This window comes from Pristiophorus japonicus, chromosome 23 (genome assembly GCF_044704955.1).
Source record: "Pristiophorus japonicus isolate sPriJap1 chromosome 23, sPriJap1.hap1, whole genome shotgun sequence".
In the NCBI taxonomy this organism is placed as follows: domain Eukaryota; kingdom Metazoa; phylum Chordata; class Chondrichthyes; family Pristiophoridae; genus Pristiophorus; species Pristiophorus japonicus.
In genome coordinates, this window is record NC_091999.1 from 63,415,049 (window position 1) to 63,442,133 (window position 27,085).

The 27,085-nt window shown below is 48.2% G+C and overlaps 1 pseudogene; it reads right to left on the reverse strand.

The window, feature by feature from the left end:
• LOC139235571 (zinc finger protein 256-like) lies at positions 1-27,085 on the reverse strand (annotated as a pseudogene).

Sequence of the window (27,085 nt, forward strand, 5' to 3'; positions counted from 1 at the left end):
TCATTTGTGAACTCGCTCGTGCCTCAACAGGTGGGATGACTGAATGAATCTGTTCCCGCAATCAGAGCAGGTAAACGGCCTCTCCCCGGTGTGAATTCGCTGGTGTGTCAGCAGGGTGGATGACTGAGTGAATCGCTTCCCACACACGGAACAGGTGAACGGCCTCTCCCCGGTGTGAATTCGCTGATGTATCAGCGGGTTGGATGACTGAGTGAATCCCTGCTGACACTCGGAGCGGGTGAACGGCCTCTCCCCACTGTGATCTCGCTGGTGTGTTTCCAGCTGGGACGGGTAGTTGAAACGTTTCCCACAGTCCCCACATTTACACAGTTTCTCCCCAGTGTGACTGCGCTTGTGTCTCTCCAGGTTGGATGATCGGCTGAAGCCTTGTCCACACACAGAGCACGTGTACACTTTCTCCCCGCTATGAACAATGCTTTTTGTATCCATAGTTGCTGGATGATAATCCATTCCCGATGAATCGAGTGACTTCGTCAGATGTTAATGTGATATTTGGTTTGAGCCTCCGGTCGATAAATCCTCCCATTTTAATACCCTGAAAAGTGAATTTCAGTCAAGAAAAAGGGTGGATGAGAGAGAATCCACAAAAACACAAAGGCACTTTGAGAAATTCAGCTTAATGAACTTGGTAATTTGTGGGGCCAGCACTCGAAATAGTAACCATGAAAACTGCCAGTTTGTGGTAAAACCCAACTGGTTTATCAATGTCCTACAGGAAATGGAACCCACCTCCATTGACAGCCCCACATGGGGAATTGGTGGTCCCACTGGGCCCAGAAATACTGGGGGTGAAACCCAGCAGCTTCTCCTCCATCTCCACTCCAGCTCAAACAGATGCAACAAACAGACCCACACAGGAGGCCAGGTATCCAAAGCGTCTTTCTAACATTTGCAGCATAGTTGAGAGGCGATTTATTCTAATTTGTCCGAGATTTGTAGACTTCAGATTCTAGATTTTACATAATAACATAAGAACTTAAGAATTAGGAACAGGAGTAGGCCATCTAGCCCCTTGAGCCTGCTCCGCCATTCAATAAGATCATGGCTGATCCGGCCGTGGACTCATCTACACTTACCCACCCTCTCACCGTAACCCTTAATTCCTTATTGGTTAAAAATCTATCTATCTGTGACTTGAATACATTCAATGAGCTAGCCTCAACTGCTTCCTTGGGCAGATAATTCCATAGATTCACAACCCTCTGGGAGAAGAAATTCCTTCTCAACTCGGTTTTAAATTGGCTCCCCCGTATTTTGAGGCCTTGCCCCGAGTTCTAGTCTCCCCTACCAGTGGAAACAACCCCTCTGCCTCTATCTTGTCTATCCCTTCCTTGATTTTAAATGCTTCTATAAGATCACCCCTCATCATTCTGAACTCCAACGAGTAAAGACCCAGTCTACTCAATCTATCATCACAAGTTAACCTCCTCATCTCCTGAATCAGCCGAGTGAATCGTCTCTGTACCCCCCTCAAAGCCAGTATATCCTTCCTTAAGTAAGGTGACCAAAACTGCACGCAGTACTCCAGGTGCAGCCTTACCAATACCCTATACAGTTGCAGCAGGACCTCCCTGCTTTTGTACTCCATCCCTCTCGCAATGAAGGCCAACATTCCATTCGCCTTCCTGATTACCTGCTGCACCTGCAAACTAACTTTTTGGGATTCATGCACAAGGACCCCCAGGACCCTCTGCACCTCAGCATGTTGTAATTTCTCCCCTTTCAAATAATATTCCCCTTTGCTGTTTTTTTTCCCAAGGTGGATGACCTCACACTTTCCGACATTGTATTCCATCTGCGAAACCTTAGCCCATTCGCTTAACCTATCCAAATCTCTTTGCAGCCTCTCTGAGTCCTCTACACAACCCGCTTTCCCACTAATCTTAGTGTCATCTGCAAATTTTGTTACACTACACTCTGTCCCCTCTTCCAGGTCATCTATGTATATTGTAAACAGTTGTGGTCCCAGCACCGATCCCTGTGGCACACCACTAACCACCGATTTCCAACCCGAAAAGGACCCATTTATCCCGACTCTCTGCGTTCTGTTCGCCAGCCAATTCTCTATTCATGCTAATACATTTCCTTTGACGCCACGTACCTCTATCTTGTGCAGTAACCTTTTGTGTGGCACCTTATCAAATGCCTTTTGGAAATCTAAATACACCACATCCATCGGTACACCTCTATCCACCATGCTCGTTATATCCTCAAAGAATTCCAGTAAATTAGTTAAACATGATTTCCCCTTCATGAATCCATGCTGCGTCTGCTTGATTGCACTATTCCTGTCTAGATATCCCGCTTATTTCTTCCTCAATGATTTTGCTTTGTACTGGAATCCAGGTCAGCGATTGGAGCATGGGCAGGACCATCGGAACGGCCCAGGTACAGCAGGCGATGCGGCAAGCAGCAGAGGAGTGGTGAAGTCGGGGTGCAGTAGCGCTGGGAGATCGGGCCTGAGAGATTGCGGCCCACAAGAGGCGAGAGTTCGGGGCTAAGAGTTTGGGGCCAAGGAGAGGCAAGAGTTCGGAATGGAGAGATTGGGGCCAAGGAGAAGGGAGAATTTGGGGAGGAGAGATTGGAGCCAAGGAGAGCCGACAGTTCGAGGAGGAGAGATTGGGGCCAAGGAGAGGCTAGAGTTCAGGGCATAGAGATTGGGGCCCACAAGCGGCGAGAGTTCTGGGTGGCGACATTGGGCCCCATGAGAGGCGAGACTTCGGGCGGAGAGATTGGGGCCCACGAAAGGCGAGAGTTCGGGGCGGAGAGATTGGGCCCCACGAGAGATGAGAGTTTGGGGTGGAGAGATTGGGGCCACAAGAGGTGTGAGTTCGGGGCCCGGAATCGGCAAGGGTCCAGGGACAGCATGGGCCAGACCGCACTGCGATCTATGGGCATTACAAATATGTGCACCAGGTCAGTGCAGCAGAGCTTGGTCTCCAGTCGTCTTGGTTAACCTTTGCCACTGGACCAAGACCTCACTCTGTTCAGCCCGTGTGGTGGCTGGTGTGCAACGGTTACCCACGTTAAAAGAATCTGCACACAAGCTTCTTCCACATTTTAATATGTAGTTCGGGACCTGGAATATCAGGTCTCATCGTGAAACATCTGTGAACTCATCCGTTTTGGTGTGGAAGTGGGTCATCATCGATTCAATGGACTGCCTAATTCTATACTGTACAGGAGGCCAGGGAGTGACTTCCGCATTCAGTGCCCACCCTGATACGGAGCAGCTGGGAATTGCAGGACATGCTGTATAAACACAAGTATTTGTTTTCGTGGTGTGGGGGAGGCACTGCCCCCGGGGTTTGTTGATGCCGGGCCGAGAGGCTTTGACACGCAGGCTGAGAGCCGCATTCGGTGTTGCCCGGGACCTGAGAGCCACACTCGGTGTTGCCCGGGGCCTGAGAGCCGCACTCGGTGTTGCCCGGGGCCTGAGAGCCACTCTCGGTGTCGACCGGGGCCTGAGAGCCGCACTCAGTGAAGCATGGGGCCTGGTGCATGGGTCCTGGGAGCCACACTCGGTGCTGCCCGGGACTAAGAGTCACACTCGGTGTTGCCTGGCGCTTAAGAGCCACACTAATGCCGTGCTCGCTCCAATCTGTTCCTGGGAGCCTCTCCGCACAGGGGCGTGCTCTCCAGGGACCACCTCTACCAAGTTGCCCCCCTGCCGATGGAGATAGGGCGTATTCCGACGGGCGGAGCACTCTGGGTAAGATCCTCCGCCATTGTCCCCGAGAGAACGGCACAGGAGGCCATGCAGCCCATCCTGTTGTACTGGCTCTTTGGTGGGCTGTTCAATGAGTCTCACTCCTCTGCTCTTTACCCATTGCTAGATATATTTTTCCCAGCAAGTATTTATACAATTCCCTTTTAAAAGTTACAATTCAATCTGCTTCCACCACCATTTCAGACAGTGCAATCTAGATCATAACAATTCGCTGAGTCACAAATGATCCCACATCTCACCTCTCGTTATTTTGCCAATCATCGGAAGTCTGACTCCTTTGGTTACCTACCCTAATGCCACTGGAAACACCTTCTCCATATTTACTCTATCTAAATCGTTCATAATTTAGTACATCTCCATCAAATCTCCTTTTACCATTTCCTGCTCTCTGGAGAGAACTTCACCAGGCTCTCCACATCACGGAAGTCTCTTCTCCCTGGCACAATTCTTTCTGTACCTTCTCTAAAAGCTTGCCATCATTACGAAAGTTTGGAGCCCAAACTTGAACACAATTCTCCAGCTGAGGCTTAACCAGTGATTTATAAAGGTTTAGCAAATTAAACATCAAATGCTGATATTTCTCTGATGGGGTTTAAAGGGCGAGGTCCATCTCGTCTCTTGGATGTGTCAATGAGACTGTGAACCTAAAGAAGTGCATTTAGAGTGGAGAGCCAGGACATGCTGTGTAACCGGGCACAAACACTCCTGCACAGCCCACACATCACTTGTTTCCCATTTGGCATGAAAGTAATGTGTTAATTGCAACAATTCATTTGATTTGATTTCAAATAGTTTAGGATAGAAATTGAATCATGTTTCTATGATTTTTCCCCAACTCAGATTCAAGGCCTCAATCTCAAAACCTGAGACTGTACATTGGGATTCCAATCCTGGGACTGTACATGGGGATTCTAACCCTGGGAGAGTACTTGGGCATTCTAACACTGGGAGAGTACATGGGGATTCTAACCCCGGGACCATACATGGGGGTTCTAACCTAGGCACTGTAAATGGGGATTCTAATCCTGGGACTGTACATGGGGATTTTATCCCTGGGTGTGTATGTGGGCATTCTAACCCTGGGAGAGTACATGGGGAATCTAACCCTGGGACTGTACATGGGGATTCTAACGCTGGCATTGTACATGCGGATTCTGACACTGCGAATGTACAGAGGGATTCTAACCCTGGGATTGTACATGGGGGTTCTGACCCTGGGAATGTACATGGCGTCCAGGCTTTCGGGCCCCCTTCAGAGATGACTGAGCCTCTACTTCCCCGCACTGCTCCAGGTGTGGTCTAGCCAGGGCTTTGTGCAGCTGCAGTGGGATGGCAGCACCCATGGAACAGTACGAAGGCAGGTAGGTTACTAGTAACTTTCATTTTAAACTTTTAATCAACTTGGGAAAACCTTTAAAACTTCAAGAGAAACTTTTAAACAACTTGGGGAAACTTTTAAAAACTCTGGAGAAAATTTTAAATAATTTGGGAAACCTTTTTTAAAACTCCTGGGGAACTTTTAAAAATTCTGAAGAAACTTTTAAACAATGTGGAGGAACCTTTAAGAATAATTTTCTTTTAAAAATGTTTTATTAAGCAATTGAATACTGTACCCCAATCTAAATAGAAAATAGTTTGGTGTGTTTTATTCGCAAAATTTTCAGCCGTTTGAAAGCAGGTTGCTCACGACGACGCCCAGCAAGCAGGTGTGCCTCCGACCCGGCGACCGCAGCATCACCCAGCCCCTCCTGCGGCGGGCCTACATCCCTCGAGCGGCGGGTTTTCGTCCCTCCAGCAGCGGGCCTATATGTCTCTCCTCGTCGATGGCTGCACCTCCCCTTCCCCACTGGTGGCCTGGCTATGATTATTTCACCCTCCTACTCCTTGCTGACCTCCCACTTGGAACTCCAGCAGATAACTGACTTCCTAATGCCTGCCCCCAACTAAGCCTCAGACCACTTACCAACAAGGGTGCTCCTCAACGCCGAGCTTGCAGCCAACATTTCGCCTTAGACAATTCGGCTCATACAGAAGTGTCTGATCTCCAGTCGTCTTGGATCCCTTGCCACTGGACCAAGACCTTGCTCAGCTATGCCGCCCCACTTTAAAAGAACTCACACACAGGCATCTTCCACTCCGTTAACATGAAGTTCGGGACCTGAAACGACAGGACTCCCATTGGACAGGCCAGAATACCGCACCACCATAGTTGCCCAGGAACTTAGAAGCTTTGACATCGACATCGCCAACCTAAGCGTGACCCGGCCGGCAGGGGAAGGCTAGCTCAAGGAACAAGATGGAGGTTACACCTTTTTCTGGAAAAGAAAACCAGAGGAAGAACGCCACCTTCATAAAGTCGGCTTCGCCATCAAAATGAGCTGGTCGACAGCCGCAAAGACACCCCCTGTGGGGTTACCAAACGCCTCTTGATGCTTCAACTCACCCTATCCCGGAACCAATGCGCCACAGTCATCGGTGCGTATGCCCCAACACTGGATGCAATGGATGAGACTAAAGAGGGTTTTTATTCCAACCTCGAAACATTCCTGTCCTGTGTCCCCGCAGGTGACAAACTGATGCTCCTCGGTGACTTCAATGCCAGGGTCGGCAAAGATACAGCCCTCTGGGGATGCGTGATTGGCAGTGAGGGGGTAGGGAAAGCCAACTCCAGCAGTATTCTACTCCTGACAAAATATCTAGAACATGAACTTCTCATCACCAACACCTTGTTCCGCCAGAAGGAAAAATACAAGGCATCGTGGCAACACCCTTGCTCCAAATGCTGGCACCTGCTCGACTATGTCATCATCCGAGCCAGGGATCGCAAGGGTGTGCGCATCACCCACGTCATGACAGAAGCTGACGACTGTTGGCCGGACGACCGCCTGACTCATCATCGACATTAACCCCAAAGCGGAGGGGACAGCAGAAGCAGTGCCACAAGAAAGTCAATGCCGGGGCACTTAAAGACCCAGCTAAGACAGCCCTATACAGCCAACGCTTCACAGCTAACCTGACGTGCCTTGATGACGCTGAGATACTGAATGCCCACAGTTCTTGGTCTGCCCTCCAGGCCTCATAACCAGTGCCTGTGAAGAGACACTTGGTCATTCAACCAGAACACACGAGGACTGGTTTGATGAGAATGATCAGAGATCCAAGAATTTATATTTCTGAGGCTTAAGCAAAAACCCAACTCAGGAGCAGCAAAGCAACACTACAGGCGGCTCAAAGCTGAGGTCCAACAAAAAACCTGGCACCTAAAGAACAGGTAGTGGATGGAGAAAGCACAGAAGATACAATAACTGGTCAACAGCCATGATGTGCGAGGATTCTTCATATCAGTCAAGGTCACCTACGGTCCAAACTCCCAAGGTCCCACCCGACTGCTGGCCAAGAATGTGGAAGCACTCATCAAGGACACCGAGGTTGTCAAGGCCCGATGGAAGGAGCACTTCGAAGATCTCCTCAATCGACATTCTGACTTTGACTTGAGTGTTCTCGACTCCATCCCACAGCATGCGTCCCGCCCCCACTTTAGTGAAACACCAACGTTGCACGAGGTAGGAAAATCCATAAGACAGCTCAAGAACAACAAGGCTACGGGAGCGAATGGAATCCCTACTGAGGCGCTAAAGCATGGCGGAGATGTGCTGTTGGCATGGATACATGACCTCATCGCTCTCATCTGGAGGGAGGAGAGCATGACGGGAGATCACAGAGATGCAGTGATCGTGATCATCATTAAAAAAAGGGGGGCAATTCCAACTGCAGCAACTACAGAGGGATCTCCCTGCTAATCAGGCACTGGGAAGGTTATTGCTCGAGCACTCTTCAACCGTCTTCTCCCTGTGACCGAGGAGCTCCTCCTGGAATCACAGTGCCCCATGGGGCACTTCGGACATGATCTTTGCAGCGCGACAGCTGCAGGAAAAATGCAGGGACCAGCGCCAGCCGTAATACATGGGCTTTTTCAACCTTACAAAGGGATTTGACACTGTGAACCATGAGGCTCTATGGAGCGTCCTCCTCCATTTTGGATGCCCTCAAAAATGTGTCAACATCCTTCACCTGCTCCATGATGACATGCAAGTGATAATCCTTACCAACGGATCCATTACAGATCCAATCCACGTCCGGACCAGTATCAAACAGGGCTGCGTCATTGCTCCCATCCTCTTCTCAATCTTCCTCGTTACCATGCTCTACCTCACAGTCAACAAATTCCCTGCTAGAGTGGAACCAAACTACAGAACCAGCAGGAACCTGTTTAATCTTCGCTGGCTCCGGGACAAAGTCCAAGATAACCCCAACCTCTGTCGTTGAGCTACAGTACGTGGACAACGCCTGTGTCTGCGCACATTCTGAGGCTGAACTCCAGGATATAGTCGACGTATTTACTGAGGAACACGAAAGCATGGGCCTTACGCTAAATATCCGTAAGACAAAGATCCTCCACCAGCCAGTACTCAACGTACAACACTGCCACCCAGTCATCAAGATCCACGGCGCAGCCCTCGACAACATGGACCATTTCCCATACCGCGGGAGCGTCTTATCAACAAAAGCAGACATTGAGGAGGATATTCAACACCACCTCCAGTGCGGCAGTGCAGCCTTCAGCCGGCGGAGGAAAAGAGTGCTCAAAGACCAGGCCCTCAAAGCTACCATCAAGCTCATGGTCTACAGGGCTGTAGTAATACCCACCATCCTGAATGGTTCAGAGGCACGGACCAAATACAGCAGACACCTCAAGTCGTTGGAGATATATCACCAATGATGTCTCCACAAGATCCTACAAATACCCTGGAATGACAGGCACACCAACATCAGCGTGCTCGTCTAGGCTAACATCCCCAGCATTGAAGCACTGACCACACTCGATCAGCTCCGCTGGGCAGGCCACACAGTTTGCATGCCAGACATGAGACTCCCGAAGCAAATGCTCTTTGTGGAGGTCCTTCATGGTAAACAAGCCAAACGTGGGCAGCAGAAAGGTTACAAGGACACCCTCAAAGCCTCCCTGATAAAGTGCGACATCCCCACTGACACCTGGGAGTCCCTGGCCAAAGACCGCACTAAGCAGAGGAAGTGCATCCGGGAGGGCGCTTGAGTCTCAATGCAGAGAGCATTCAGATATCAAGTGCAGGCAGCACAAAGAGCGTGCACAAACCAGTCCCACCTACCCGTTCCCTGAACGACTATCTGCCCCATCTGTGACAAGTCAGTGGCTCTCGTATTGGACTGTTCAGCCACCAAAGAACTTACTACAGGAGCGGAAGCAAGTCTTCCTTGATTCCGAGGAACAGCCTATGATGATGAGTAATTAACACAGAAACCATTATTGACAATATAAGTGTCACTGGACGTGTCCTTTTCCATTTCATGCCTTTAACCTCATGCAGACGAGTCAGAAACCTGCCTCACAAACTGTTCATTCAAAGAACCTTCTTTCCTGCAAGCCTCATTTCCTCCCTTCTCTACAAATCTCACCGAACATTTAATTAGGGACATTAGATTTTGGTATTTTGGAACAAGAACAGACGGATACGTTTGCTGTGCTGGTTACATCAAATTATCAGCCTGTCTGAAAAGTGCTTCTGACAATAACCTATTACAAAATTGAAAAAAATAGAAAAGCAAATTATAATTTAAATGGAGAAAAATTGCAAAGTGCTGCAATACAGAGGGAGTTGGGGGTCCTTGTGTATGAAACACAAAGCGTTAGTATGCAGGTACAGCAAGTAATCAGGAAGGCAAATGGAATGTTGGACTTTATTGCAAGGGGGATGGATTAGAAAAGCTGAGAATTCCTGCTGCAACTGCACAACGTATTGGTGAATCCAAACCAAGAGTACTGCATACAGTTTTCATCTCCGTATTTAAGGAGGAACATAATTGCATTGGAGGTGGTTCAGAGAAATTTCACTGGGTTTATTGCAGTGTTGAGGTGATTGACTTATGAAGATAGGTTGAGTAGGTTGGACCTATGCTCATTGGAGTTCAGAAGAATGAGAGGTGATCTTATTGAAAAATATAGGATCATGAGTAAGCTCGACAATATGCTTGCAGAGAGGATATTTCCACGCACAGGGGAAACTAAAACTAGGGGGCAAAGTCTCAGAATAAGGGACCGCCCATTTAAAACTGAGATGAGGAGGAATTTCTTCTCTCAGATGGTTGTAAATCTGTGGAATTCTCTGCCCCAGAGAGCTGTGGAGGCTCGGTCATTGAATATATTTAAGGCGGAGATACATAGATTTTTCAGCAATAAGGGAATAAAGGGTTATGGGGAACGGGCAGGAAAGTGGAGCTGAGTCCATGAACAGATCAGCCATGAGGGTCCAGGTGACCGACTCCTGTTCCTACTTCTTATGTTCCTGTACCAGACCCCTCCATTCACCATGTGATTCCACCGTCATATCTTCATCCATTACTCAGCTTTTGCCCTCACTAGAGCTGGTTTCAGCATCATGACCATTGCCCACACTAAGACTCTCTAATTCCCGAATGGTGCACAAACGCCAGCATGGACTGATTATTCCGAATGGCCCATTTGTGTGTCGTAAATCTTGTGTAATTTTGTAGTCTCAGTGTAAGTGGTCCCTGGATTTGGTGCCTCAGTGTAAGTGGTCCCTGGATTTGGTGTCACAATGCGAGTAGTTTTTGGATTTGTTGTCGAAAGCACCTCGTCACTGGGACTGAGTGCAAACCCGCAGCCCAGCATTGCATTCAGCACAGAATGATCCCACTCAGTCTATTCCCAATTAACACGGTCCACATGAATTCAAGAGAAACAACCCAGTGCCCACAAGTAACTGCTGCCCCGCATTTAACTTCAGTGAATTATAAACATTTTAAAATAAAAGTGAACCGCATCATAGCACAACAGAGGTGATTAATTTCAGTAAATCCCTTTCACTCATACACCTCCTTCACCCCGACTCTTCAACTCCCTCTCTAAATACAACTCCTCACCCCAGCTCCTCTTTCACACTGGAGGTAAATCTCAGGAGCTTCTGTGTGACGGTGCGATGATCACTGGACAATAAAGCGCAGAGACGGTGGGGAGGGGGGGTGGGGGCTGCTCATTATCCTCGATGTGATTTAATCCACTTTCCCACTGATTACTGCAGACAGACATGGTCACCTTGTAACAGAATGGTCAATGGGACGTCACTTTTTGAACAAGAGCACACAAGACAATGTGTTAGCAATAAATGGTAAAGTTATTAAACACCCCGCAATTGCATTGTAAACAGAATGGAAATAAATTGTTGGAAAATAATTGGTGAAGATAAGAATTTATCTCTGTGGAATTGACTAGCAAACATTAAGAGTGTTGTGTTTTGTTTTCAAACACACATAAATATTTATATATATAGCAAAGACTCTGTGTTTGCCCTTTTCAGTTGTTCTGCTCAACCCGACCGTTTTTACGATGTGCATTTTAGGACCCTGCGGCAGCCCATCCGGCGGTGCTTGCCGGGTCAGGATATAAAGAGACCGTGCGCTGTTCCTCCTCCCACTGCCTGGGGGAATGGGACAGATATTTAAAGGGACGGGGACTCCCCTTTCTCTGCTTCTTTATAGTTAAAGGGACAGTCCAGTTTATCTTGGGGTGTCGGAGGACTTCACTAACAGAGCTCCCATTGACAGCCGCTCCCTTCTGTACTGTGCAGTGATTGTAAAGCTGTCCATTTCAGTTACTTGAACATTTCTAAAATGTCTCACTGATTTTGATGATCCAATTGTATAATTTGGAAAGAGTCCAGAATTGTGCAGTGTGAGGAAGATTTCATTTAAAGGTGGAGTAAAATTTGTTTCAAAATATTCTGTTCTAATCCTTCCCCAACCCCCCAAATTTTAGAACACTACAATACTGACTGGGAAAGTACCAAGTTTAATCCTTGATCTGGGCTGTTGGTTGACCTCAGCCAAGGCAGCAGTTCAGGGGTTATAATTGTCCTCAATACCATTGGGCTAAACAAGAGTAAAAATCAGACACTGCCCCTGCTCTTCAGACCGATCAAGTGACGTCAACTGGGAAGAGTTTGGATGTCATTTGAGGACAGGATTTGAGGCTGTGATGCCTACCAAAGTGGGAATCCTGCTGGCACTCACTGTGTCGACTGACGGTGAGGCACGAGAGGTTTTCTAATGTCTGTGGAATTGCACCCAGCCAGATTCAGCACTTTCTGGAGATAATACATCTCCGGCGATGAAAGGAATGTTGATTTTCGAGAGTGAGGATGGAGGGTAGAGTCTTGAATAAGGAATTTACAGCTTAGGGGGGACAGGAGAGGACAGGATGTTCTTTAGAATCTGGAATAGTGTGTTCTGGATTTCAATCCTTTACTTAAAGTAACAACGTTTGTAACCACCATTTGCAGGGTATTAGAAGAGGAGGATCTGCAGCTGGGAAACTCAAACCGGACATCACGTCAAGATTTGAGAGATTCCCTGGATTGATTAGGATCACCTTATCATCAGCCTTTGTAAAAACACCAATCACAGCGGGGAGAAACAGGACACATGTTCTGTGTGTGAATGTACCTTCAACCAATCGTTCAGCCTGTGAGACTCGTGCGCCCACCTGACTCAACACTGTAAATGTAGGGACAGTGGGAATGGATGCTGTTGCACGTGGAAAGTGATTCAGTCGCTCATCTCACCAATTGACATTCGAGGCGTTAGATAACAGACTTTCTCCTGTGAATATAGAGCTAGGTTATTCGGCTGTGATGTGTTTACTTATTCATCTAGTTGATTCTAAACCTTTGCCAATTATTTGATGTGATTGGTATAGAGAGAGATGCTGTGGGGTGTTGTGGAAAAATATTTCCGAGATTGTATAATATATAAAAAGAGGTTTATTAAATTGGAGACAAAGCTTTGGGAGAAGTGTTAGATACCCCTGTCTCTGAATCAGCTTCTCAATTTGATATCTCCAGTGAGCTTCTTTTATCTTACAAATTACGTCACTTTACATCACGTGCTTTAGCACTAGTCCTTAAGTCGCATTACAAAGTTTACAAAGCTTTTCATACAATTACTGTCCAAGGCTGAGCTCTTGATATAAACCAGCCTCGCATTGTGACAGGAATTATATACATCCAAGAGGACTAGTTCCCCTTTCATCAACAAAAAAACAAGTGGCAGGCTTTTTGGCACTGGTATAGACAAACATACCCCCACTTATCTCTCCAGTCGTTCATTATCTCACTTTCCTATCTCCATAACTCAACGTCAGCATACCTTGAAGTCTAACTGTGTTTTTTTGTATAAAGCATATTACATCAGTATTGTCCCTTACAAAATTCATTCAAGGGGAAAATAAAAACAAATGTTTGGTCCCGTATACTAGTCAAGTATATGTCCAAAAATCCGCTCCAACAATATTCCCCCTTTTGGTCCTGGAGGATGTTCGCGAAATCTAGATGACCACAATGAGAGTAGCATGGTGTCATATATTCGTCCTTTGGGGTATGTTACTTCCCTGATGTTCCGTATGTCCACCTTGCCTGTAACTCTAGGCTACCCTTCAAAGATAGTGGTCCGTGTCAACGTCGTCTGTTTCTTCATCCTTGGTGTCTTCAGGTATGTCCATCAGGTGTGCTGCTGCTTCTTCGGCGATTACACTGGCTACTGGATCAGTCGGGCCATCATAACTTTACAACAGATATTAAAACACCCGATAATCAGACAGCAAGTAACTATTATTACAACCAGAATAATTACTCCATGCATAAGATAGGACCCCCAGGATTCCCCTAAAACCAGTCAAACCAGCCAGATCCTCCTGCTGTCGTGGATAACTTCTTTACGTCCCTTCTTATGTGATCAGCGAGGTTGGTTATGTTTTCTGAATTATCGGGAATGTAAGTGCAACATTCAGCTCCAATTAAAGCACATGTGCCCCCACTTTGTGCTAGTATCTAGGGCCATTCGGTTCTGGAGTACCATTGTGCGCATGGCTACCATTTCAGCCGTTATGCCCTCCATTGCTTCAGCAGTGTCGTTAACTATCTGTTCCAGTACCCTCTCTAGGTTACGTAATTCATCCATGGTGCGTCCTATCCCGAATGGGAGCATCATGACCCCAAATAGCCTCTCTACCGGGGTAAGAGCTCGTCATATTCGACCTGGTGTCTGTGCTTCTGCTAAAGTATGTACCCGTCTGACAAAGCTGACCACATATCCCAAATAACAGGACCCCCTCCAGTCCTGTGGCAACCAGGGGTAGGCCTTGTGCCCGCACACAAAATAAGTGCTATTGTATGCTTTTAGATTCGATCCCAATCTCTCTCTCTCAGCCCCCGTCGCCACCTAATCTCAGGGTCCCAGTCCTGGCTACTTGTCTGATTCTTCAAACCCTCCATTTCAAGGAACCCCTGGTTTATTGTTTCGCTGTCTGTTATGTTCCACCTGGTGAGGTTAAAGTATTGCGTACAATTGCTATATCCTGCTCAAAACCTGTTTCCTCACCAGTCAGGTTTCTCGTGAAACAAATGTCAGCGGTGAGCCTTCCAACTCCTGAGGTGTTGGTCAAAACCATGAATGGCGGTCGTACCGACCTATTGTATTCCGGCTGGTACCATCCGTCAATGCATCCAAAAGGTAACCCCCCCATCTGCACGTTTCTTTATTACCCACTCCACTACTTCCGAAATGTTGAGGGAGATTTAACCTCAAAGGGATGCCTCCTTTGCTATGTATGGGGATGTGCAAACATACCCAGCAACCAGAAAAGTTCCCATTTTGCGCGTAAACATAAGACATGTATAAAAAGGTATTCACATGTAACTCTCGTTTTGGTCTAGCTAGCAGGCCGGACCAAACATGAACTATGATAATCGCACCGGTCACAATATATAGTTTCATCTTATTACTCTATAATTAACAAATAGTCAAAGGCAAAATGGCCATATGGCTTGCTTGAAGAATCTCTCGCTGTCAATCTGTAAATAGACAAACAACAACAACTAATACGTGTGCTAAACGGCTGGTTCAAAAACCTTAAGATGGGTCCAATGCTTCCATTGTCTGTTCCCTTTAAAATCGATGCAGGCACAAGTGTCCCCGCTGATTATAACCTCATATGGTCCTATCCATTTTGGGGCAAACCCCAGTTTTTCCGGGAGGACCCTTACCATAACGCGACTTCCCGCCAACGGGACTTCTGGGAGCTTTGTAAGCTCTGCTTCCGCGTATCTTTCTTGCTGATTGTCCCTAACTAATTTACACATCCCTTTTAATTGAGTACTTAGTTCCAAGACATACCGTTTTATTTTGTCTTTTAATGGGCCTACATCGGCCCCACCTGTTATGATGTTCTCTGGTAATTGCATCGCCCTTCCTGTCATTAGTTCATAAGGGGTTAATCCGGTTGTCCAGTTTGTCGTGGCTCTTAACTTCCTCAATATAATGGGTACTACTTCCGTCCACGTTTTTCCTGACGTTTGCATGGCCTTTGCCAGGGCGTTCTTAAGGGTATGGTTCATGCGCTCTACCATCCCAGAACTCTGCAGGTGGTAGAGGATGTGGAATTTTTGTTTTACGCCCATCAGCTGGCATATTGTTTTTACAATCTTCCTGGTGAAGTGGGTGCCTTGGTCAGAATATCCCTACCACTGTTGAGGCAGTGCAATCACGTGTGGGGAAAACTTCTACCCACCGGGTAAGTTGATCTATAATCATTAGGCAATATCTTTTTTCCATGGGATGGGGACAAAGGACCTGTGAAATCAATTTGTACATGTTCCCATGGCACCCGTTGACGGGGCTGGTGTCCCATTTTAATTTTAATGGGCCGGCCTGGATCATATTGTGCGCACGTAATGCATCGATGGCAATGTTTGGTGATATCTCTCCCCATCCCTTTCCACCACCAATCTCTCCCAAGACTCCCGGTCATGGCCTCTCATCCTGATTGAGACAGGCCATGATGCAACTCCAATAAGGTATTCTGTATGCATTCAAGCGCCATTACCTTGTAATTTCGTCTCCAAACGTTATCCTTCCATTGCGTTGCGCTCTGCTTTGTCCACATACCTACTTCCTCCTCAGAAGTGTCCTGGTGTAGTTTCTCAATACTTATCTGTTCGTCTCGGGCTCCAGCAGCACTGACTTAATTTTAATAATTTAAAATCATTATCAATGGAGAGTGTTTTTTACCTCTTCAAATTTTTTTTTCCAATTAAACCAATATCTTTTTCACAGCTGATATCAACTGGTATTTAGTAAGTTATGTCTTTACCCATCGCAAACACACCTTTATTTTTTCCAGCACCTAATTATTGCATTACGTCTTTTTTTTTTAGATCACCTTTCTTCAAGTTAGGTTTTGTATTGAAAATCATCAGACAATCGAAGACAGTTTTTCTTTCCAATCGTTCAATTTGTTTATTTTCAAAGTTGCGTCTTTATCTTTTTCTTTTCTAAACTGCTAAAGCTTACTGTTTTAGCATTTTTCAAATGTCCCTTTTACACCTTCACAGATAGCTCACCACTAGCCCAGGAGTTTGACCTGATCCCTGAAGGTATTTCTCAATTTAAATCTTTTTTTTTTACTGAGCTAGAAGCTTTTGTGTCAAGGTTTTACACAAAGGAAAATGGGAGCATTTTAAAAGGCATTCTTTATCTCATTCCTCGACTAAATTTATGTCTTTCAACCCAATTGCATGTTTTCTTTCGACAAGTAAGTGAGCGTGTCAAATAAATTATTTTTTTTTTTACTACTGGGACCATGTATTTTTTATCTTTTATTCAACAAATCTATCCTTTGTGCATTTCCTAGCTCTGTAACTTATCATCCGAATATATCCGCACCTGCGTTTCTAACTTAAAATGTAATACCATAAGGTTCACACTTTCTTAAACTTCCCATATATAGGACAACACTGCGAAGGGTTAAAAAAACTTTCACCCTGTTTGGAAAAGGTGGGTGGAGCTAAAACAGTCAGCCACTCCATACCTTCCCAAACAGGCTTTTCATTCATTCCGCAGTCAAAATCACTCAAGTATTCTCATTCAAAACAGACATTCACAAAATTCTCTCTTCATTCAACAAAGCTTAAGTCTGGCCAGTTCTATTTTTGGATCCATATGTCACTTAAGATAGTCACTATCAGCTTTCTTATGGCATTATGTAATTACGCAAGTTACAATTAATGATAGGAATTAATTAATGATCCGGGCAGCCCGCGTTTTACATTCCCTTCCTTACCTTCCATGTTCGCCAGTCTTGGACGTTTCCCTTTGTTTCTGTAATAGTCACGGCCATGACTACTCTGTGGAGACCCTTTGTCTTCGCAACAAAGCTAGTGTGTTTCCTTACCACCGGAGTTTCGGCTCTAGGTTGGAGTGATCAGCTCCCTTCTGCACCGACCTTATTTGCTAAAGGGACAAGTCAAACTGGTTAGTCAGCCTCCTCCTGTTATCTACTTACTCGTATCTTATACACTATCCCGTCGTGCTCAGACACCTCTCTCTCAGTCTCTAACACCAGATTCCAAATACTGTCTTAAGTGATCACGTCTGATCGGACAGTATCCTGTTTGTGACGCCATTTTGTTGTGGAAAAATATTTCCGAGACTGTATAATATATAGAGAGAGGTTTATTAAATCGGAGACAAAGCTTTGGGAGAAGTGTTAGAGACCCCTGTCTTTGAACCAGCTTCTCAATTTGATATCTCCAGTGAAGTTTTTTATCTTACAAATTATGTCACTTTACATCACGTCCTTAAGTCCAATCATCGCATTACAAGGTTTACAAAGCTTTTCATACAATTACTGTCCAAGGCTGAGCTCTTGATATAAACCAGCCTCGCATTGTGACAGGAATTATATACATCCAAGAGGACTAGTTCCCCTTTTATCAACAAAAAAACAAGTGGCAGGCTTTTTGGCACCGGTATAGACAAACATACCCCCACTTATCTCTCCAGTCGTTCATTATCTCACTTTCCTATCTCCATAACTCAAGGCCAGCATACCTTGAAGTCTAACTGCGCTTTTTTTTATATAAAGCATAATGCATCAGTATTGTCCCTTACAAAATTTATTCAAGGGGAAAATAAAAACAAATATTTGGTCCCGTATACTAATCAAGTATATGTCCAAAAATCCGCTCCAACAGGGGCACACACTCAGTCCAGTATCTGAAAGTGATTAAGAGACGGGGTATTGTGTTTAGTGATCCCGGGCGTGTTTCTGACACCTTTGCTCGATACCAAGGCAAGGAGAGGTATTCTGGAAGGTAAGAGGAACTGGGACTTGTCCCTGAGGGTAACCAAAGATATGAGACTGAAATAATGTAGAATTAGAAAGGAGAAAATGCACAAAATGGTGCAGTCGGTAACAGGAAATAACTTAGTCCCCTCTTATCTTGGAGACATCAAATATCGACACACTCTGTTATTTAAAATATCAAATTATTAAACTCCAGCCCAATTATAGGTGTTATTCACATCAGCAGAAACAAATTCCAACCAACACAAGAAACAAGATTCAGTCAGGAAGCCATTAACACCACCAATAACAGCAGAATCTAACCCCTGCAGTCACTTGTGAACTCGCTGGTGTGTCAGCAGGTTGGATGACTGAGTGAATCACTTCCCACACTCAGAGCAGGTGAACGTCCTCTCCCCAATGTGACTGTGATGATGCATTTCCAGTTTACAAGGTTAGGTTCAATTCTGCACCCGCTGTGCACAGAGAGAGAATAAAATCAATGAGCTGCTGATTCTCTCTGCTGGACACTGCGTCTTTTGTGCTGGTCCAATAGGGTGAACCCATGCTGCCCCAATAAGGTGAGCCCGGGCTGGCCAGTTGGCTGAGCCTGGGCTGGCCCAAAATAGTGCAATTGAGTGGCCCAATAGGGTGAGGCCGTGCTGGCCCAATAGGGTCAGCCCTTGCTTGCCCAATTGGATGATCCCATGCTGGCCCAATAGTAAGATCCTGGGCTGGACCAATAGGGTGAGCCCAGGCTGGCCCAATCGGTTGAGCCCAGGCTGGCCCAATAAGGTGAGTCGGGCTGGCCCAGAGTCACCAGGCAAAAATCAGCACAAGAAGACTCCCTTTCAGGGGCCACTGTCCTGGTCACAAACATCTGGTCCAATCAAACTGAAAGACAACCTGAAGCCCCGCCCACCCATTGTCCCTGCTGAAAAAGCCACGCATGCGCCGCGAGACCTGCCCAGACCAAGATGGCGGCCGCTAAGCCCGCTCCCTCCAACCTGACCAAGGTGGCGGCCGCTCAGCCCATCTCCCACCCCCCCACCATGAACAAGATGGCGGTCGCTGAGCCCGCTCCCTCCACCATGACCAAGATGGCGAAGATGGCGGCCGCTGAGCCCGCTCCCTCCACCCTGACCAGTATGGCGGCCGCTGAGCCTGCTCGCCCCGCCCTGACCAAGATGATGGCCGCTGAGCCCACTCCACCGGACGCTCATTGACCGTGTCTGTAACCGGTGGGTAAACACGGGGTCTGCAGGCTGTGATTCGGGGCCTGGGGATGAGCCCGGGTGTGTGTGAAGCGGATGGTGCGGAGTGTTGTCTCTCGGGCCTGGGCCCACACTCGGGCTGTGTGACCCCTCTCACTCCCCGGGTTTATTAACCCAGGAAACTATTGGTTCTGCACTTTGTGATTGACAAGCAGCAAGCCCCGCCCCCTCCTGGCCCGAATCATTCCATGCAACTGGTGCAGAGAAATAGGACTTGAGGAAGGCACTTCGGCTGGGGGAGACATGCACTGGGACTGTGGTAAGGCACATCGGCTGGGGGAGACATGCACTATGACTGGGGTAAGGCACATCGGCTGGGGGAGACATGCACTAGGACTGGGTTAAGGCACATCGGCTGGGGGAGACATGCACTGGGACTGTGGTAAGGCACATCGGCTGGGGGAGACATGCACTATGACTGGGGTAAGGCACATCGGGTCGGGGAGACATGCACTGGGACTGGGGTAAGGCACATCGGCTGGGGGAGACATGCACTAGGACTGGGGTAAGGCACATCGGGTCGGGGAGACATGCACTGGGACTGGGGTAAGGCACTTCAACTGGGGGAGGGATAAACTGGCACTGGGGTAAGGCACTTCAACTGAGGGAGGCATACACTGGGACTGGAGTAAGAAACTTTGGCTGGGGAGCGATACAATGTGACTGGAGGAAAGGCACTTCAACTGTGGGAGGGATACACTGTGTCTGGAATAAGACACTTCAACTGCGGGAGTTTTACACCAGGACTGGGCCAAGGCACTTCGGCTGGGAGGGATACCCTGGGACTGGGGTAAGGCACTTCAACTGGGGGATGCTAACACTGGGACTGGAGTAAGACACTTCAACTGGTTGAGGGATACACTGGGACTGGAGGAAAGGCACTTCAACTGTGGGAGGGCTGCACTGGGTCTGGAATAAGACACTTCAAATGGGGAGGCATAAACTGAGACTGTGTTAAGGGCACTTCAATTGGGGGAGGGATACACTGGGATTAGGGTAAGGCACTACGGTTGGGGGAGGCATGCACTGGGACTAGGGTAAGGCAGTTCGGCTGGTGGAGAATATACTGGGAATGGGGTAGAGTACTTCGGCTGGGGGAGGCAAGCACTGCAATGGGGGTAAGGCATTTCGGCTGGGCAAGGCATGCACTGCGTCTGGGGTAAAATACTTTGGCTGGGGGTGGCATGCACTCATACTGTGGCAAGGCACTTCGGCTGGGGGAGGCATGCACTGGGATGGGGAAAGGGACTTCGGTTGTGGGGGAGGTGTGCACTGGGTCTGGGGTAAGGCACTTTGGCTGGGATAGGCATAAACTGTGACTGGTTTAAGGCACTTTGGTTGGTGGAGGCATATACTGGGACTGGGACAAGGCATTTTGGCTGGGAGAGGCATGCACTGGGACGGGTGTAAGCGACTTCGGCTGGCAGAGGTGTGCACTCGGACTGGAGTAAGGCACTTCAACTGGGAGAGGCATGCACTGGGACTGGGGTAAGGCACTGCATCTGGGTAGGGATACAGTGGGACTGGGGTAAGGTACTTCGGCTGGGGAGGGATGCACTGGGACTGTAACAATGCACTTCAACTCGGGGAGGCATGCACTGGGACTCGGGGTAGGCTCTTCAACTGGGGGAGGTATATACTTGGACTGGGGTAAGGCACTTCAAATGTGGGAGGGATCCATTGGGACAGGAACAAGGTACTTCAACTGCGGGAGGCATACACTGGGACTGGGATAAGGCACTTCAACAGAGGGAGGGTTACACTGGGACTGAATTAAGGCACTACAGCTGGGGGAGGCATATACTGGGATTGGGTTAGAGCACTTTGGCTGAGGAGGCATGCACTGGGACTGGGGTAAGGCACAATGGCTGGGGGAGGCACTTCAACTGGGGGAGGGATAAACTGGCACTGGTGTAAGGCACTTCAACTGGGGGAGGCATACACTGGGACTGGAGTAAGAAACTTCGGCTGGGGAGCGATACACTTTGACTGGATGAAAGGCACTTCAACTGTGGGAGGGATACACTGGGTCTGGAATAAGGCACTTCAACTGCGGGAGGCTTACACCGGGACCGGTCTAAGGCACTGCAGCTGGGGAGGGATACCCTGGGACTGGGGTAAGGCACTACGGCTGGGTGACGCATATACTGGGACTGGGGTAAGGCACTTCAACTGGGACAGGGATACACTGGACCGGGGTAAGGCACTTCAGCTGAGGGAGGGATACACTGGCACTGGGGTAAGGCACTTCAACTGGGTGATGCTAACACTGGGACTGGAATAAGACACTTCAACTGGTGGAGGGATATACTGGGACTGGGGTAAGGCACTTCAACTGGGGGATGGATTCCCTGGGACTGGAGGAAAGGCACTTCAACTGGGGGAGTGATACACTGGGATTGGGGTAAGGCACTTTGGTTGGTGGAGGCATGCACTGGGACTAGGGTAAAGCCCTTTGGCTGGGATAGGCATAAACTGCGACTGGTTTTCGGCACTTTGGTTGGTGGAGGCATATACTGGGACTGGGACAACGTATTTTGGCTGGGAGAGGCATGTAATGGATTTCGGCTGGCAGAGGTGTGCACTCGGACTGGAGTAAGGCACTTCAACTGGTAGAGGCATACACTGGGACTGCGGTTAGGTATTTCAACTGGGAAAGGCATGCACTGGGACTGGGGTAAGGCACTTCATCTGGGGAGGGATACAGTGGGACTGGGGTAACATACTTCGGCTGTGGAAGGAATACACTGGGATTAGGGTAACGCACTTCAACAGGGGGAGGGATACCTGGGACTTGTGTAAGGTATTTCAACTGGGGGAGGCATGCACTGGGACTGCGGTAAGGCACTTCAACTGGTGGAGGGATACACTGGGACTGGGGTAAGGCACTTTGGTTTGGCGAGGCATTCACTGGGACTGATTTAAGGCACTTTGGCTGGGTGAGGCATATACTGGGACTGGGGTAGGGTACTTTGGCTGATGGAGGCATGCATTTGCACTGAGAAACGCTACTTCGGCTGGGGGAGGCATATATTGTGACTTGGGTAAGGCACTTCGGCTGGGGGAAGCATGCACTGGGACTGGGCTAAGGCACTTCAACTGGTGGAGGCATGCACTGGGACTGGGGTAAGGCACTTCAACTGGTGGAGGCATGCACTGGGACTGGGGTAAGGCACTTCAACTGGTCGAGGCATGCACTGGGACTGGGCTAAGGCACTTCAGCTGGGGGAGGCATGCACTGTGACTGGGATAAGGCACTTTGGTTGGGGGAGGCATGCACTGTGACTGGGATAAGGCATTTTGTTTGGGGGAGGCATGCAATGGGACTGGGGTAAGGCACTTCGGCTGGGGGAGGCACATACTGTGACTGGGATAAGGCACCACAGCTGGGGGAGGGTTGCACTGGGACTGGGGTAAGGCACTTCGGCTGGGCGAGGCATAGACTGGACTGGGGTAAGGCACTTCAACTGAGGGAGGGATACACTGGCACTGGGGTAAGGCACTTCAACTGGTGGAGGCATAAACTGGGACTGGGATAAGGCACTTCGGCTGGGGGAGGCATGCACTTGGATTGGGGTAAGGCACTTCGGCGGGGGAGGCATGCACTGGGACTAGGGTAAGGCACTTTGGCTGGGCAGGGCATGCACTGCGACTGGGGTAAAATACTTTGGCTGTTGGAGGCATGCACTCACACTGTGACAAGGCACTTCAGCTGGGGGAGGCATGCACTGGGACTGGGGTAAGGCACTTCAGCTGGGGGAGGGTTGCACTGGGACTGGGGTAAGGCACTTCGGCTGGGGGAGGCATGCACTCTGACTGGGGTAAGGCACTTCGGCTGGGGGAGGCATGCACTGTGACTGGAGTAAGGCACTTCGGCTGGCAGAGGCATGCACTTGAACTTTGGTAAGGCACTTTGGCTGGGGAGGCATATACTGGGACTGGGGTAAGGCACTTTGGCTGTGGGAGGCATATACTTGGACGGTGGTAAGACACTTCGGCGGGAGGAGAAATGCAATGGGACTAGTGTCGGGCACTTCTGCTGGGTGAGCTATGCATTGGGACTGGGGTAAGGCACTTCGTCTGGGGGAGGCATATCTTGGGACTGGGGTAAAGCCCTTCGGCTGGGGGAGGCATGTATTGGGACTGGGGTAAAGCACTTCGGCTGGGGGAGGCATGTATTGGGACTGGGGTAAAGCCCTTTGGCTGGGGGAGGCATGTATTGGGACTGGGGTAAAGCACTTCTGCTGGGGGGGGCATTTATTGGGACTGGGGTAAAGCACTTCTGCTGGGGGAGGCATGTACTGGGACTGGGGTAATGCACTTCGGCTGGGGGAGGCATGCACTGGGATGGGGGCAAGGTACTTTGGCTGGCCCTTGCTATCTTATGGGGAGCTCTGTCCTCTGTCACTTCAGGAATTCAAAGTGGATCAAGTTACAATTTGCAAAGTCAGTGAGACCTTGGGATGGGTGGTTCCAGTTACACATTCCAGTGAAATCTCAGGGTGTGGCTTATCCTCCAAGGGACCAATCATAGACAAATGGTACGGCGTGGCGGCCATTTTGGCAGTACAAATAAGCGCGTTCTTTATTAACCCGGTCCCTCCCTCCGCCCATCTCTCACCTGCTGACTCACCCACTGTGCATGCTCAGTTCACACTGCCTGGCTGATTGACAGCAGCTCCCGACCAATAGGGAGAATGGGGGCGGGACTGGAGGACCAGGCAGGCGGTTGGTCCTCCAGCCAATCAGACTGTGTGAGAGGTGAGGCTTGCAGCCCCGCAGTGGGCGGGGCTGGGTCTGGATCTCGCTCATTGGCTGAAACTCTGCCCCATTGTTAAAGCTGATGTCCCTCAAACTCCAGGAGGAAATGGGACATTTCTGTCGTGGCTTTAAACAGATGGAACTCTGTGGGGTGGAGGAAACATTGCAGCATTTGGTAGTGACATGGATTCATTCAGGCCAGACAGCGGGGATTATTTCTGGAAATAAAACAGTGTAGTTGTTTCTGTTGAAACAGATGAAACCCTGTCGTTGTGGAACAACCACACTTCTCGTGTCCTGCTCAATCACGTGTGCAACAAGTGTTGTCATGGAAGTAAAGGATGGTATCAAATTGGAAAAAATGGCAGATAATGTTGTGAAGGACAGTGGAAGGCCAGAGGATTGGGAATTTTTAGAAACCTGCAAAGGACGACTAAAAAATGAAAAAGACAGAGAAGATAGCAGATGAGAGCAAACTAGCAAGAAATATAAAAACAGACAGTAAGAGCTTCTACAGGGATATAAAAAGGAAACGAGTATCTAAAGTAAACATTGCTCGCTTAGAGGATGACATTGGAGAATTACTAATGGGAAACACGGAAATGGCAGAGATTTTGAACGAATATTTTGTATTAGGCTTCACGGTAGAGGACACTAAAAACATACCAACAGTTGATAACCAAGGAGCTATTGCGGAGGGGGAGTTGGGGGGGGGATGACTTAAAACAATCACTATCACTACAGATAAAGTGCTAATCAAACTAATGTGACTAAAGGTGTACAAGTCCTCTGGACCTGATGGCATGCATCCTCGGGTCTTAAAATAATTAGCTGCAGAGATAGTGCATGCATTGGTTGTAATCCACCAAAGTAAGGAGGGAGACAGGGAGCGGGAAACTATACATCAGTTAGCTTACCATCTGTCAGTGGGAAATACTCGAGTTCATCATTAAGGAAGTACTAGCAGGACATTTGAAAAACCATACTGCAGTTAGGCAGAGTTAGCATGGTTTTATGAAAGGGAAATCATGTTTGACAAATTTGCTGTAGTTGTTTGAGGATATAACTAGCAGAGTGGATAAGGGAGAACCACTTGATGTTGTATATTTTGATTTCCAGAAAGCATTCAATAAGGTGCCACGCAAAATATTACTGCACATGCTAAGAGCTCACGGGGTTGGGGATAATATATTAGCATGGATAGAGGATTGTTGAACTAACAGAAAACAGAGAGTCCGGATAAATGGGTCATTTTCAGGTTGGCAAACAGTAACTTGTGGGGTGCCGCAGTGATATGTACTGGGGTCTCAACTAATTACAATTTATATTAATGACTTGGATGAAGGGACCGAGTGTAACATAGCCAAATTTGCCGATGGTACAAAGATAGGTGAGAAAGCAAGTTGTGAGGAGGACGCAAAGTATCTACAAAGGGATATAGATAGGTTCAATGAGTGGGCAAAAATCTGGCAGATGGACTATAATGTGGTAAAATATCAGGTGATTTCATTTGGTAGGAAAAAAAAAGCAAATTATTATTTAGATGTGGACGATTATAAAATGCTGTTATACAGAGAGATCTGGGGATTCTTGTACATGAAACTCAAAATGTTTGCATGCAGGTACAGCTGGCCTTTATTGCAAAGGGAATGGAGTCTAAAAGTAAGGAAGTCCTGCTACAACTGTAAGACCACACCTGGGCTACTGCGCACAGTTTTGGTCTGGACTTGTCTCCATTCTCGTGCCGAGAGGATTGACACACCCAGATGGGAAGGACAACATTTGGGTACACTGATTCCCCACCAATTCCTATTCCCCTTCTTTCTGGTGGATATGGAGGGGCCACTGTGTGTAATGAGCAAGTCATTAAGAATTGTCAGCAAGCTCATTCCAATTGGAGATTTTATTCACTGGAAACTTTCACACACTATTCTAGATTTTGTATCAAAGATCAATTTAGGATTAAAGTAAAAGTTCATAATTTTATTGCAAACTAAATTTCTGTTGAGAATTGCTGAATTAAGGGGAAAGATAACCAACAGTGTTTCTTAAATGGACACTGCAGCCCCGAGAAAACAATCAGCAATATATCCAGAATATTGAAGTCCAGCCCAGTTACAGGGTTATTAACATCAACAGAGACAAACCACAACTGTCAGAATGAACATGGTTCAGTCAGGATGTGATTAACAGCCTCAATAACAGCAGAATCCAACTCCTGCAGTCACTTGTGAACTCGCTGGTGTTTCAGCAGGGTGGATGACTGAGTGAATCCCTTCCCGCACTCCAAGCAGGTGAACGGCCTCTCCCCAGTGTGTACTCGCTGGTGTGTCAGCATGTTGGATGACTGTGTGAATCCCTTCCCACATTCAGAGCATGTGAATGGCCTCTCCCCAGTTTGAACTCCCTGGTGTGTCAGCAGGTGGGATGAACAAGTGAATCCCTTCCCACACTCATAGCAGGTGAACGGCCTCTCCCCAGTGTGAACTTGCTGGTGTGCCAGCAGGTTGGATGAACAAGTGAATCCCTTCCCACACTCCGAGCAGGTGAACGGCCTCTCCTCAGTGTGCACTCGCTGGTGTGACTGCAGGTGGGATGACTGAGTGAATCCCTTCCCACACTCAGAGCAAGTGAACGGCCTCTCCCCAGTGTGAATTCGCTGGTGTGTCAGCAGGATGGATGGCTGAGTGAATCCCTTCCCACACTCCGAGCAGGTGAACGGCCTCACCCCAGTGTGAACTCGCTGGTGTGTCAGCAGGTTGGATGAACAAGTGAATCCCTTCCCTCACTCTGAGCAGGTGAACGGCCTCTCCCCAGTGTGAACTCGCTGGTGTGCCAGCAGGTCAGATGATGCAGTGAATCCCTTGCCACACTCCTGCAGGTGAATGGCCTCTCCCCAGTGTGAACTCGCTGGTGTTTCAGCAGGTCGGATGACTGAGTGAATCGCTTCCCACACTCAGGGCAGGTGAACGGCCTCACCCCAGTGTGACTGTGTTGATGAATTTCCAGGACAGATGGTGATCTGAATCCCGTCCCACAGTCCACACATTTCCACGGTTTCTCCAT